The sequence below is a fragment of the Taudactylus pleione genome, unplaced genomic scaffold (assembly GCF_031769625.1).
Source record: "Taudactylus pleione unplaced genomic scaffold, aTauple2 ptg000556l, whole genome shotgun sequence".
Lineage (NCBI taxonomy): Eukaryota > Metazoa > Chordata > Amphibia > Anura > Myobatrachidae > Taudactylus > Taudactylus pleione.
Window position 1 is genome coordinate 1,139,637 of NW_028284958.1, and position 14,254 is coordinate 1,153,890.

Here is a 14,254-nt window from a genome sequence, read left to right on the forward strand (position 1 = left end):
CCGGAGTGAAATGCTCAGTGAGCCCCTAACACTCTAGGAGGCAACAGAGAATTTAATTTGCAGCTATCCCCATGCTACATGAGTGGGAAATTGAATTCTGGATTAAGTGTGATTTTCCTGTAGGAAAGATTGACAAAGTTGTATCTGTTCTTTTTGTATTCTCGAAATGTATTTGTGGAAGAATTTGTCTCCACACACTGTAAACATTATATACAGTAGTATGATAAACAAATGTAGAGAACCAGATTTGTGGCATGCTGCCATGGGGAACGCATTGATATTTAGCTATTTGAAATAACTTTTACGCCACTGAATCAAATTTATTGCTGTTCTGGTAATGAGGAATTGTGTGCTTGTAGAATACTGTAGAATGTAGATGTTACAGTGACACTTATACTGTCAAAGGGTATGCAGTCGGGATGCTGATGGTCTAAATTCCGACCGTCGGCATCCCGACTGTCTAATCCTGGCAAGGGTCTAATGACAGGAGTCGAAATCCCGGGCGCAGACAGCCGCAGGGGGGGGGGGGGAGCAGGGCCGGCCCGAGCCTAATTTTTTTGGTAAGCGGGTATAGATTTTGGCGCCCCCTAGTGAAATAATCCCGATTTTTCGGTGCGAGAAAAAGGCTATTTATTGTACAGCCTTTCCCAGTGCAGCGGGGATTATTGACTGTGATTAGTCACGGGGGAAACCTTGCAGCTAATTGAATACCCCCCATAGGCTGCACATTAAATAAAAAAAACATTAGCCCCCATGTGAAAATAATTAAACACACACATAGGCCCCCACATGAATTTGTATGAAGTCCTTATACAGCAGGACCACCCTGGGTGCTATGCTACAATTATACCCAAAGATACATATTCAAGGGGAGGGTGACAGGGAGAGGGTAATGATAGTGACAGGGTGATAGCATTGGGTTACAGGGAGAGGGTGACAGCAATGGTTGACAACAGGTAGAGGATGACAGCAGTGGGTGACAGGGAGAGGGTGATGACAGGGAGAGGGTGACGACAGGGAGAGGGTGACAGCAGTGGGTGACAGGGAGAGGGTGATGACAGGGAGAGGGTGACGACAGGGAGAGGGTGACAGCAGTGGGTGACAGGGAGAGGGTGACAGCAGAGGGTGACGACGGAGAGGGCGACAGGGAAAGGGTGATAGCACTTTCTGGCACGGAGAGGGTGATAGCACTGGGTGACAGGGAGAGGGTGACAGGGCGAGGGTGACCGCAGTCGGTGTCAGGGAGAGGGTGACAGCAATGGGTGACAGGGAGAGGGTGACAGCCAGGGCCAGATTGAGGGCTACATGGGCCTGGAGCTGAAAATGATCAAGGGCCTATTATGAAAAGCAGAAAGGTGTGACCATTGCTGTGTGGGTGTGGCCAGTGCAATGTGGGCATGTACGCCCCTATTCTCTCAGCCCCAATGTCTCCCTAAATATGTAAAACAAAAAAATCCTTCATTTTGTGTGGTAAATAGAAATACAATTTTACTACTTATGATTTATGGCAGATGGCCAGTCAACATGCTGTCATAACTATGGGCCTATTTTTGTGTGGAGGCCTGGAGCTGTAGCTCCATCCGCCCCAGTATTAATCTGGCCCTGGTGACAGCAGTCGGTGTCAGGGAAAGGGTGACAGCCAGTGGATGACTAATATACAAATCAGGCCACACATGTAATGCCCTAATACATTATGCCACACATGTAATGCCCTTTATAATACATTATGCCACACATATGTAATAGTAAAGCGTATTTGTATGCCCAAGCACTCTAGAACCAATTTTCCTTGTGGTGGGAGCAGCACTAGGTATAGGAGGTAACCACCCTCAATTATGTATTAATAAACAGATTAGTTCTACCTTAGCGCTCAGACTTATGTATAAATTTCCTATAAATGATGTGATTAAAGTCAAGATATCTTAATGAAGTTTTGTGTTTTCATTACAATCAGAGAGCTTTCCCTTGCATATTTGAAGGACTATCTTTGGACATATTGTACTGAAGTACCGGGACCAAATACAGAATCCGATCCTGTTTCCCCCTCATCCCTTCCTACCACAACACTTAATCACAGATGTCCCTGTATTTCCTTGCACATTCCCACACAATGACCCCCTCCCTCTGTTATACATTTGTCCACAAGTATTGTCCTGTTTTATGAGCATCTATGATTAACATACTACAAGCCGGCTGACATTCAGAGAATACTTCATTCATGCATTTTTTTATACATTTTATTTATTTACCATTGATTTTTAATATATAAACACCATTTATAACCCTATGATAATACAAAGATTGTAATAAAAATACAAAACTTCTTTAAGATATCTTGACTTTAATCACATCATTTATAGGAAATATATACATAGGTCTGAGCGCTAAGGTAGAACCATACTTGCCAACTCTCCCTCATTGTCAGGGAGACTCCCTGAAATTGTAGCAATCTCCCTGTCTCCCTGAAGAGTCTAGCAATCTCCCTCATTTCATCCTTACCCCCATTATGAAGCTGTTATATTAAAAAACAGAGATATATACATTCAAATGTGATCATTAGTGTCATTTCCTTGCATTGGTTATTATAAGGCACATATTTATATGACATTGGCCATAAATAATTTGATTTGGTGCTGGACCACCAACCTGAGGCACCCCTACAATTGTCTCAAGACACCCCAAGGTGCAGCGGTGCACAGTTTGGGAACCACTGAGCTAGGGTAAGGGAGGGTTAAGGTTAGATTGAATGAAGCTTGCAAATTTACATCTGGAGAAGCAATATTGCAATGCAAGGGGAGCTAGTGCATTTAAAAAAAAAACAAATCCCCTAAGACTCCCCTTAGCAGCCAGCTTGAGTAACCTATTGCACCACCTGCCTGATGACAGAGATCAGTATGCCTGAGGGGACTTTGCTTTTGCAGATTTGGCCTCTGTATGCGGACATCACTGCTTTCCCAGTCTCCTCACTCACAGACACAACACTGGCACAGCACTACCATGCAGATTTGGGAAATCATGCAGCTAATAGTGCATCCCTGTACTGACAAGTTATCCAACCAGTGCAGGGAGAGGAGAGCGGTTGCCCAAGGACTAGAGAGACTATCATGCAACGCAAAGCCGGCTGCTTTCCTAACTTTATTAAACTGGACAAATCAATGAAAGGCTGTCTAATAATAAAACCTGTATGTTATGTCCATCCCTGTATCAGGGCCGTATAGGACCCCATGGGACCCTAGGCAAGTTTCTAGTTTGGGGGCCAATCCCCTCCAAGTCGTCTCTGCAAATATTATTTCTCCAGACAAATTAAATAATCCCTCTCCACCCGCAATTTAAACCCCAGTAAAGTGCAGACATGTACTGGGTAATGATGCAGCATGGGCAGGGCTTATTATAGTGCACAGTGCAGTCCTTGACCAGGGTCTTCCACCTATATACCCTACACACTCCCCTCTCTGCAGCAATCAGCGTTACACAATCAGCCATAGACCAAACATAGTGGGCTTAATCATATTAGGTGCAAATTTGCAAATGCGAGTTTGTTTCATGAAACTCGCAGACGTCGCACGAATACGCACCTGAGAAATGCGAGATCCAATTAGAAATGCCAATTTGTGGTACTCGCTGCAAGGGTGTGTGACTTTTCTACAAAATGTGCCCTGGGAGAACTGCATGTAAGTGGGGAAACCTTCCTGGACCCCAAAAAAGTGACAACTGAGATAGCAGGACCATATAGAAGGCTGTTTGTGCCCATAAGGAAAGTATTGGTGGTTTTTAAATGGTGTCGAATGGCTGATATTTACACTTTTTATTTATTGTTGAAAAATTATAGTGAGCAGGTATTTTTCTGCAAACTAAAGTCTTTTTTCTGGGGTTCAGAAAAATTTCTGTATAGTAATTTTGCAGTGTTTTTATACAAGTTTATAAAAAGTTGGAACAAACACTTTTACCTCTCATCTCAAAATTAAAAAATCCCTCTACTATCAATACATCATTTACACATACCTGTCCCACATCATTTACACCTCCACATACCTGTCCCACATCATTTACACCTCCACATACCTGTCACACATCACTTACACCTCTACGTACCTGTCCCACATCATTTACACCTCCACATACCTGTGCAACATGATTTACGCTTCAATATACCTGTACCACATCATTTACACCTTCACATACGTGCCCCGCATAATTTACACCTCCACATACCTGTCCCACATCATTTACACTTCCAGTTACCTGTCCCACATAATTTACACCTCACATACCTGTCCCACATCATTTACACTTCCAGTTACCTGTCCCACATAATTTATACCTCACAAACCTGTCCCACATCATTTACACCTACACATACATCTCCCACATCATTTACACCTCCACATACCTGTCCCACATCATTTACACCTCCACATATCTATCCTACATTATATACACCTCCATATACCTGTCCCACATCTTTTATCTCTCCACATACCTGTCCCACATCTTTTACACCTCCACGTACCTGTCCCACATCATTTACACCTCCATGAACCTGTCACACATTATTTACACCTCCACATACCTGTCCCACATCATTTACACCCCCACATACCTGTCACACATCACTTACACCTCTACGTACCTGTCCCACATCATTTACACCTCCAGGAACCTGTCCCACATTATTTACACCTCCACATGCCTGTCCCACGTCATTTATACCCCTACATACCTGTCCCACATCATTTACACCTCTACGTACTTGTCCCACATTTACACCTCTATGTACCTGTCCCACATCATTTACACCTCTACGTACCTGTGACACACATTTATACCTCCACATACATGTCCCACATCATTTACACCTCCACATACATGTCCCAAATAATTTACACCTCCACATACCTGTCCCACATCATTTACACCAACACATACATCTCCCACATCATTTACACCTCCACATACCTGTCCCACATCATTTACACCTCCTCATATCTATCCTACATTATATACACCTCCATATACCTGTCCCACATCTTTTACCTCTCCACATACCTGTCCCACATCTTTTACACCTCCACGTACCTGTCCCACATCATTTACACATCCACTTACCTGTCCCACATAATTTACACCTCTATGTACCTGTCCACAGAGCCGTAGGGAGGGTGGTGCAGCCGGTGCCTCCGCACAGGACGGAATCCTGCAAGGTCACTGACCGCTACCTGCCGGGCTTCGGGGGTCTGCAGGAAGAGACCTCCTGGAGTGCTATGTGGCAGAGCAGAGTAACTTTAAAGAAATTCCCGCCCTCCACCCGACGGCCAGATGAAAAGGTAAGCCCTTATGGGAAGGAGGGGGCGGGGGTGAGCGAGAGGGGCGGCAGTGCAGCACAGAGCGCACTGCCGTCCTGGTACGGCACTGCCTGTCCCACATCATTTACACCTCCACATACCTGTCCCACATCATTTACACCTCCACATACCTGGCCCACATTATTTACACCTCTACATACCTGTCCCACATCATTTACACCCCACATACCTTTCACACATCACTTACACCTCTACGTACCTGTCCCACATCATTTATACCTCCACGAACCTGTCCCACATTATTTACACCTCCACATGCCTGTCCCACGTAATTTATACCCCCACATACCTGTCCCACATCATTTACACCTCTACATACCTGTGACACACATTTATACCTCCACATACATGTCCCACATCATTTACACCTCCACATACCTGTCCCACATCATTTACATCTCCACATACATGTCCCACATCATTTACACCTCCACATACCTGTCACACATCATTTACACCTCCATGAACCTGTCACACATTATTTACACCTCCACATACCTGTCCCACATCATTTACACCCCCACATACCTGTCACACATCACTTACACCTCTACGTACCTGTCCCACATCATTTACACCTCCATGAACCTGTCCCACATTATTTACACCTCCACATGCCTGTCCCACGTCATTTATACCCCCACATACCTGTCCCACATCATTTATACCTCTACGTACCTGTCCCACATTTTCACCTCTACGTACCTGTCCCACATCATTTACACCTCTACGTACCTGTGACACACATTTATACCTCCACATACATGTCCCACATCATTTACACCTCCACATACATGTCCCAAATAATTTACACCTCCACATACCTGTCCCACATCATTTACACCCCCACATACCTGTCCCACATCATTTACACCTCTACGTACCTGTCCCACATAATTTACACCTCCACATACCTGTGCCACATTATTTACACCTCCACATACCTGTCCCACATCATTTACACCCCCACATACCTGTCCCACATCATTTACACCTCTACGTACCTGTCCCACATAATTTACACCTCCACATACCTGTGCCACATCATTTACACCTCTCATCTGCAAGTTCAAAATTCCCGCTACTATCAATACATCATTTCCACATACCTGCCCCGCATCATTTACACCTCCACATACCTGCCCCGCATCATTTACACCTCCACATACATGTCCCACATCATATAGACGTCCACATACCTGTCCCACATTATTTACACATCCACATACCTGTCCCACAGCATTTACACCTCCACTTACCTGTCCCACATAATTTACACCTCTAGGTACCTGTCCCACATCATTTACACATCCACACACATCTCGACATACCTGTCCCACATCATTTACACCTCCACATACCTGTCCCACATAATTTACACCTCCACATAGATGTCCCACATCATTTACATCTCCACATACATGTCCCACATCATTTATACCTCCACGTTCCTCTCCCACATCATTTACACCTCTACATACCTGTCCCACATCATTTGCACCTCTACATGCCTGTCCCACATCTTTTACACCTCCACGTACCTGTCCCACATCATTTACATCCCACCATACCTGTCCCACATCATTTACATCCCACCATACCTGTCCCACCTCATTTGAACCTCTGCGTACCTGTCCCATATAATTTACACCTCCACATACATGTCCCACATTATTTACACCTCCACGTACCTGCCCCACATTATTTACTCATCTCACCTGCAAGTTAAAAAATCCCACATACCTGTCCCACATCATTTACACCCCCACATACCTGTCCCACATCATTTACACCTCTACATACCAGTCCCACATTTTTTACACCTCCACATACCTGTCCCACATCATTTACACTTCCACATACCTGTCCCACATTATTTACACCTCTCATCTGCAAGTTCAAAAAGCCCTCTACTAACAATACATCACTTCCACATGCATGTCCCACATCATTTACACCTCCACATGCCTGTGCCACATCATTTACATCTCCACTTACCTGTCCTTACCTGAAAAATCAATGCGAGTTTGTAATTGGAATCCAAATGGAATTCGCAGTGCAAGTTCGCTGTGAGAGTTGCTTGCAGAACTCTCCTCGCCCCTAATATGCCCCTTGCTATTCCTTACACACACACACACACACACACACACACTGTTGCGAATATTCTGAAGGTATAAAATAAAAATATTAAAGGATGAAAAAAATATACATATTAAACACCACAAATTTTGCTTCCTATGTACAGACATGTACACACGCATATAGTAACTACAATGTCAGACTCCACCCAAATAAAGACATAGGGACTCTCAAAACCACCAATCCAGCAATTCATGCAACAACTAGTATGCATTTAGTTCATCACAATAGGTGTACATTTAAGTTGTATAGGGCTCTATTTATTAACATTATTTTTACTAAAATAAAGTGAAAAAGGGTGTTTTCACACCCTTTTCACATTATTTTAGTTTCACCTAAAGTTACTAAAGGGCATTTGGAGTAGAATTCGTAAAGTTCTACTCCAACCCCTAATTATCACTTATTTTTAGTAATCAGATTACATTTCCCATAATTGTAATGGGAAATGTGATCTGGCCAAAGTTACTAATATACAATGTAAAAACATACCGGGGAAAGCCTTGTGATAATAACGCCACCTGGAGGTGGTGTTATCCAGGGTCTCTCCCGGTTATGGGACTCCTGCTCCGCTCTAAAGGGGAGAGCAGAGCCCGGAGCCAGCCCCAGTAATCAGTTGTGTGGTCTAAACAGACCACAAGCTGATCAATGCAAAAAAAAGTAAAAAAAACAAACTTACCTGAGTCGAGGGACCGGTGTTCGGGGCTTCGGTGATGTCCTCTCTCCGGTCAGCTGGTCACCCATGCTGCACTGTGGCCCGGTCGTCACCTGACCAGAGCAACAGAGGACATCACCGGAGGCCCGATAACTGCAGGTAAGGGAGAGGGGGGTCCGCGATTGTGGGGGCGGGGCTTAGCGACAGGGGCAGGGCTTGGCGACAGGGGGGTAGCAACGGCGGTCGGTCGGCGCATGCGCGGGGCACTTTTCACGGTATTTTTTGTGAAAATACAGTGATAAGGCTGTGAAGGGTATTCGCAGGGACAGAGCTTTATCGCAAGCTCTTTCCCTGCAAGGGATTTGTGGTAAATCCCTGTGATAGTGCAATGCGAATTCAGTCAGTAATATCACACTACAATCTGCATTACAAATGCGGATTGTAGTAAATATAGAGCCCTTAGTCCTAAACAATAGTAGAGGTGTCAGTAGTATTTACAGTATTATGAGTTGGCAAATATGGTCAAAAATAAATAAATATGCATACTCAGTTTTTCCTAATCTTTATCCTGTAATAAGTCAGACATGTTACTTTCAGGAGTAAATGTGTATCCAACATAGTAACTAATTACCTCACTGCTTCTGTACATTATGGGGGCTCCATCATTCTACCTCAGCATTCAGCAAAGGTCACACAGACTCGGCAGCAGCAGCAGGCACTGCCTGACTCAGATGCATCCCTCCCATGAGGCTGCTGCTGCTGATCTCCTCCACGGGTCAGAGAAGCATGTGATGAGCTCCACCAGGAGGGGATGAGCAAAAGTGTTGAATTGTTCCATCAGGCGCCTGGCACTGACAGCCGCTGCTGAAAACATTTGAATCACCTCCAATGTTACCCGATGTTCAATCCCTTGGGGTAGTCACCCCCTTCCCCCTCCCCCCCAGTTTTGGCGCCTTTGCTTCCTCCCTGAATCATGGTTTTTCCAAGGAACACCTTCCAACATTATTCAAATTTAAACCCAGATAGGGGCATTGTCGGCGTGCTCAAAGCTGGATTAAGGTTCTTGAGGGCCTGGGGTACTTAACACCGAGGTGAACCATAAGTATAAAATTAAAAGCAACATCATTCATGAGACCGTTATAATTAGATGGAAAATATTAGAGGCCACTTTTTAAAAAAAAAACATTAAAAGTATTTTTATAGTTTTTTGAAGAGTATCAATAGAAAGTGCAAATAAGTAAGTGAATAAACAGGCACGTGAAAGGATTCTTCATCTTCAACTTGTAACAGATATGAAATGTCACTGACTCTAAGTGACACTCTGGAGCTGATTTCTGAGTTGGACGAAGATGTGCCCGTGTCTGCGTCTTGTGGCGGTCGGCCATTTATGACTTTATGCAAATGCAGCTACAAAGCCCATCCCTGGTGTGCATCCGTGAGTCTGAAGGTGAGTCAGCCACTGTCAGCGCCTTTAGATGCTGAAATACCGATTGGTGCGTCTCTAGTCGCACCATCGGTCGCACGATGGAAACTTACACCATCCCTATGGCAGGTGCATATGGCCTCCTATGTGAGCGGTTCAGCGTCCTGCATGCAACACTATCAGTGACATGCCCGAGACACTCCCATAACACTCCCATAAGATGGACCATCTTAGCCGCCTCCCTGTCTCTACAAAGGAACACCCGATACATTTTAGAAGACATTTCTGACACCGCGCATCTCCCATGTGCATCAATTGCAACTCTGTGCGCATGCTACCTGGACGCGTGTTCCCCCATCCCCATTTAATTTTTGTCCATATCTTGACCTCCCCCCAATGTGTGAAAAGACGTGTTGGCTATCATTTAACTTACTGATTTATTCTGTGTATGGAAAGCAGAGCAGAAGCCCTGTAGTTGTGGTATTACCTGAGCTCTGTCCTCACATGCAACATGGTCTGCCCCCAGTCCTTTCCTGCACACTGAGCCTGCGCAGGCATTTACTGTTCATTGACTGGCTGCCGGCATAGTTCATTGAGCTGCACCATGGGCAGTCACACTGGCAGCGGCTGCTGATCACTTTGGTGATTCAGTTGCCCAGCTTTGTGAGAGAGTGGGGCCTGGGGTGTGTGTCCCTGGAGACCCCCCAACAGCACTTCCCTTCTCCTAAAACACATGTAAATTGCTGCACGCACTGAAGTTTGCTGCCTCTCAGATCACAGTGGACATAACTCTCAGTTACACCTGAGTGCTGGGTCGCAGTCTGCATGTACATACAGTCATACACAAACAAAAAAATGGAAAATTAATCTGTAAAAATCTAGGACTAGTTAGTCCCAATCGGCCAGGCAGTTGGGGAGGTGTAATAAGACTGTACCTAATAAACAACGAGCGAATCAGTAAAGTAAAACAACAAATTAAATATTTATGCCTATCTGCTCTCATATACTCATGTGAGTTATTACATCAGATCAGTTAGTGCTTAAGGGTATATTTATTAAAACATACTTTTTCAGTGCACTAAAACACATTCTGTACAGACCGTGTTAAGCAAATACTTTTGGCCTACTGACATCGTGTATCACTGATGCAAAGCTCTTCCTTCCTCTCTATGGGCCTTATTCAGAGTAGTCTGCTATACCGATATTTCCGCAGCTGCATCTAAGTTGCTCGGCGCATGTGCCCTGGTGCCTCGGTGATGTCACTGGCAGAGATGATGTAGACGCAGAGTGATTGACAGTAATGCACTATTTGTGGGTGGTAACGGTTGGTAACTGAAGGGTGGTTAGAAGAACGCAGTTGTGTTGCAACCTTCATAGGAGCATTGGATCCAGCAATTGCATCTTTGTCCGCAGCTTAACTTGTGGTGTCAAAGTTCTGTCGTCCATTCTTAGAAGGCAAAGTTCTGTTCGTCCATTCTTAGAAGGCATATGGTTACTCAGAAGTGCCGTCGAAAGTCTGATCTGCAACTGATACTGCAACATTTTACACAGATGCTGCAACTTTTTATGCAGATGCTTGGATTTGCAAAGCTGCAGGTGGGCGTCTCAATACATCTCCTAGTTGCTGCAACATTTGAATATTTTCACATAGCAGCTGCTTAAAATGTTGCAGTCATGACGGGATTAGCGTTCACTGTAAATCAGGTCCAAGGAACACTAGCCAATGTTGAAGTGTACAGTCTGCGCATGCACGGGCTGGCAAGGCCACGCATGCTTAGGAAGCAGTGTGATTTTTTTCCTGTACTCTTCATACTTGATACCCAAAAGGCATGCATGCGCTGTATTACTGGAGAAGCGTTTGGATGTCAGCAGCCCTAGATCTAAGCATAGCGCCATCCTGAGATGCCGCTATGTTTTTAACAAAAGCATTGAAAAGGGCTTTTCCCTTGTTTCATAAGTTGTTTGACTTCACTGCTTCCATAGTGGCCTATAGGGACGGTGCTAAACACAGTGATAATAAAGAGGTAACAGCGGAGAAAGCAGTGATATCTCTATTGTGCACCTGATAGTAAATCGTAAGTAGCTGTAATAATCCCGTTCTCTGCCAGGAGAAAGCGGTTACCACTAGTGGCAGATTTTGCCTAGGGGATGCAGGGCTGCAGCCCCCTCCAGTAAAATCCCCCACCTCAGTGCTGTGACTGCACTGGCTACACTGTGACTGGCAGTGGCTTCCCATTGGAAGTGCTACCTGCCAGTCACATAAACTACAGGCGGTCTCAGGCAACAGGCCATCTCTAATAGCGTCCGGGCTGCTATTAGCAGAGAGCGGCTGGACCCCTCAATTGTTCCAGAAAGCTTTATAAAAAAAACAAAAATCAGAAAAACTCTATACCACAAATGTATTATAAAATGACTAGTCCTATACATTAGGTTGTGGGACCTTCAGCTGTGCCAATGCAAACATACCACTACAGACTATAATGTTCCAGACACATCAAATAAATTGCCTTTTGTGTAGAAGTGTGGACACATCTTCCTGTCTATAAGTTTGGTTGTCAGAGCAGTCTCTAGGAGAGAAGCTCATCACAAGTTAACAAAATACTCTTAGTAGGTGTGTGATGCAGATTAACACTACACCATTCAGTTACATCACATCATTGTACGTCAAATACACCTTTGTCAGGATCTAACATTAACTTCTGCATTGCTGGATCCTGAGCCGAAAGCAGGAGATGGAGGCAGCATTAAATTTGCTGCTAGAGATGTGCAGGTGGTAATTGTGTAGGTCAAAAGATAACTACAGTAGCAGAGAAAGACTCTGCTGAACGCATGGTTAGCGGGAGTGCTTAGAATTTCTTCCATCAATGTGCTTACAGAACAAAAAGACTGTAGGTTTTAAGGTATTCTTAGAACAGCAAATCATAGCACATTTCTGTTTGTCTAGCTTCCTTTGATGATTATTTTAATTCCAGCTGTCTTGACCTTAGATCAATGCCTCCTTGATTAGCTATAGGCTTTCCTTCCCACTACCATTCAGGGGGGGATTTCTGCCTCTAGTTTACACTCTTTTCTTGGTGAAAATGAGATTTCTGATTGGACTGAGCACCTGCTGTCTTTAGCATTGACAAGGCGGAAGCCCGTTTTACTCTGCAGGTTAGACAGACTGTAGAACAGAGAAATGTATTTCACATAACAAACAAAGTTTGAATGAGGAAATGCTGACAACAATGCTATAACTAGATGTAAAAAATAATACTCCTGTTGACTCTATTACATATAATTGCTGAACACTTGCATGCATAATGCAAAGTACAAAGAAAACCTTTGCTATACATTTGCTAAACTCCCTAGATGCCTAACCGTTTAAAGCAAATCATAGCAAGACGCTGCACCAGCTACTCAAATACTGAACCTTAGGTGCATCTGTCACTGTATATTAATATTTCCTGACAGAAAAATGCATAAAGTATATAAATATATTGTGCAAATCATAACGTCGTTATTTATTTACATGTCTCCCTCCTCTCATTTTCAGGAATCTAGTAAATGTAGATGTATATTAAGACATTCTGCTCCTTGTGAGTCGGCCAAATTTCAGGTAAAATAAATAATTTTTGCAGACCTCATGAAAAAGCAATTATCATCCCAGATCTGCAGCTCTCGTGGTTTTTTTTAAACAATATCACAGGAATAGACACTGTTTAAAGTAATACAATCTTAAACAATTCTGCAAAATGCAACCCACCCACCCCCTACCCTCATCAAATCTCAGATCAGCCCCAAAACTAGACTGTGTTGTCTGGTTTCCACTATAATGGGGGGATTATAAATGTGGACTCCCCCTTGTCAGAGGTAAAACTGGATAGAGCAGTACTAGATCTTCCATGGGGAGGGACTTGCACCTTGTAGCTACCCAATAATGCTACGGAAGTAGAACACCTGCTAACAGCAGTTACAGGGTCCAAATGTACCCAGCCTTTAAGGGCATTCTATACCTCCCATTGAGGTATAGCTTGAGAAGCTACAAGCCACGCATTTTCAGTCACTTTCTACATGAGATAAATAACCCAAGTGCCAGTAATGGTATGCTGTTAACTCCCCTCCTTGTGTAAATTGCAGCACACCCACAGGAAGTTTTTGCCACACTTCCAACAAAAACAAAGATATACACAAAAATAGTAGGCGGCGTCTAAGAACATATATCAGGGAGTATATTTTTAAATCACCTTTATTAAAAGCTCATTAATATAAGTGTATGTAAGCATTCAAAAATATCAATAAGACTCCCGGGAGTGTAAGAGAATTCTATACACACAGCATGTATTTAAATAAATAACATGTATTTAAATGGAGCACAGAATCACAATTAAAAAATAAACAATTACAATAAAACGTCTCTATTATTCTCTAGTTAATAAGTTTTGCATCTGAGCTCTGGTGCTTCAGTAAACCAAGTAAAATAGCGGCCCAGTTAGCAGCAATGTATCTAGATAACTGAGAAAAAAGCTACTATGTAGCAGTAAGTTGAGAGCTGGATAGCCCAGTAAAACTAAGTGGCTGACAATGGCCCTGATTCAGAGCCGGACGCAAGTGGCTGCTCGTTCGCTCCGAGCGATGTTTGCCCAACTGCGCATGCGTACGGATCGTAATACGCATGCGCGAACCACTCAGTGCGGC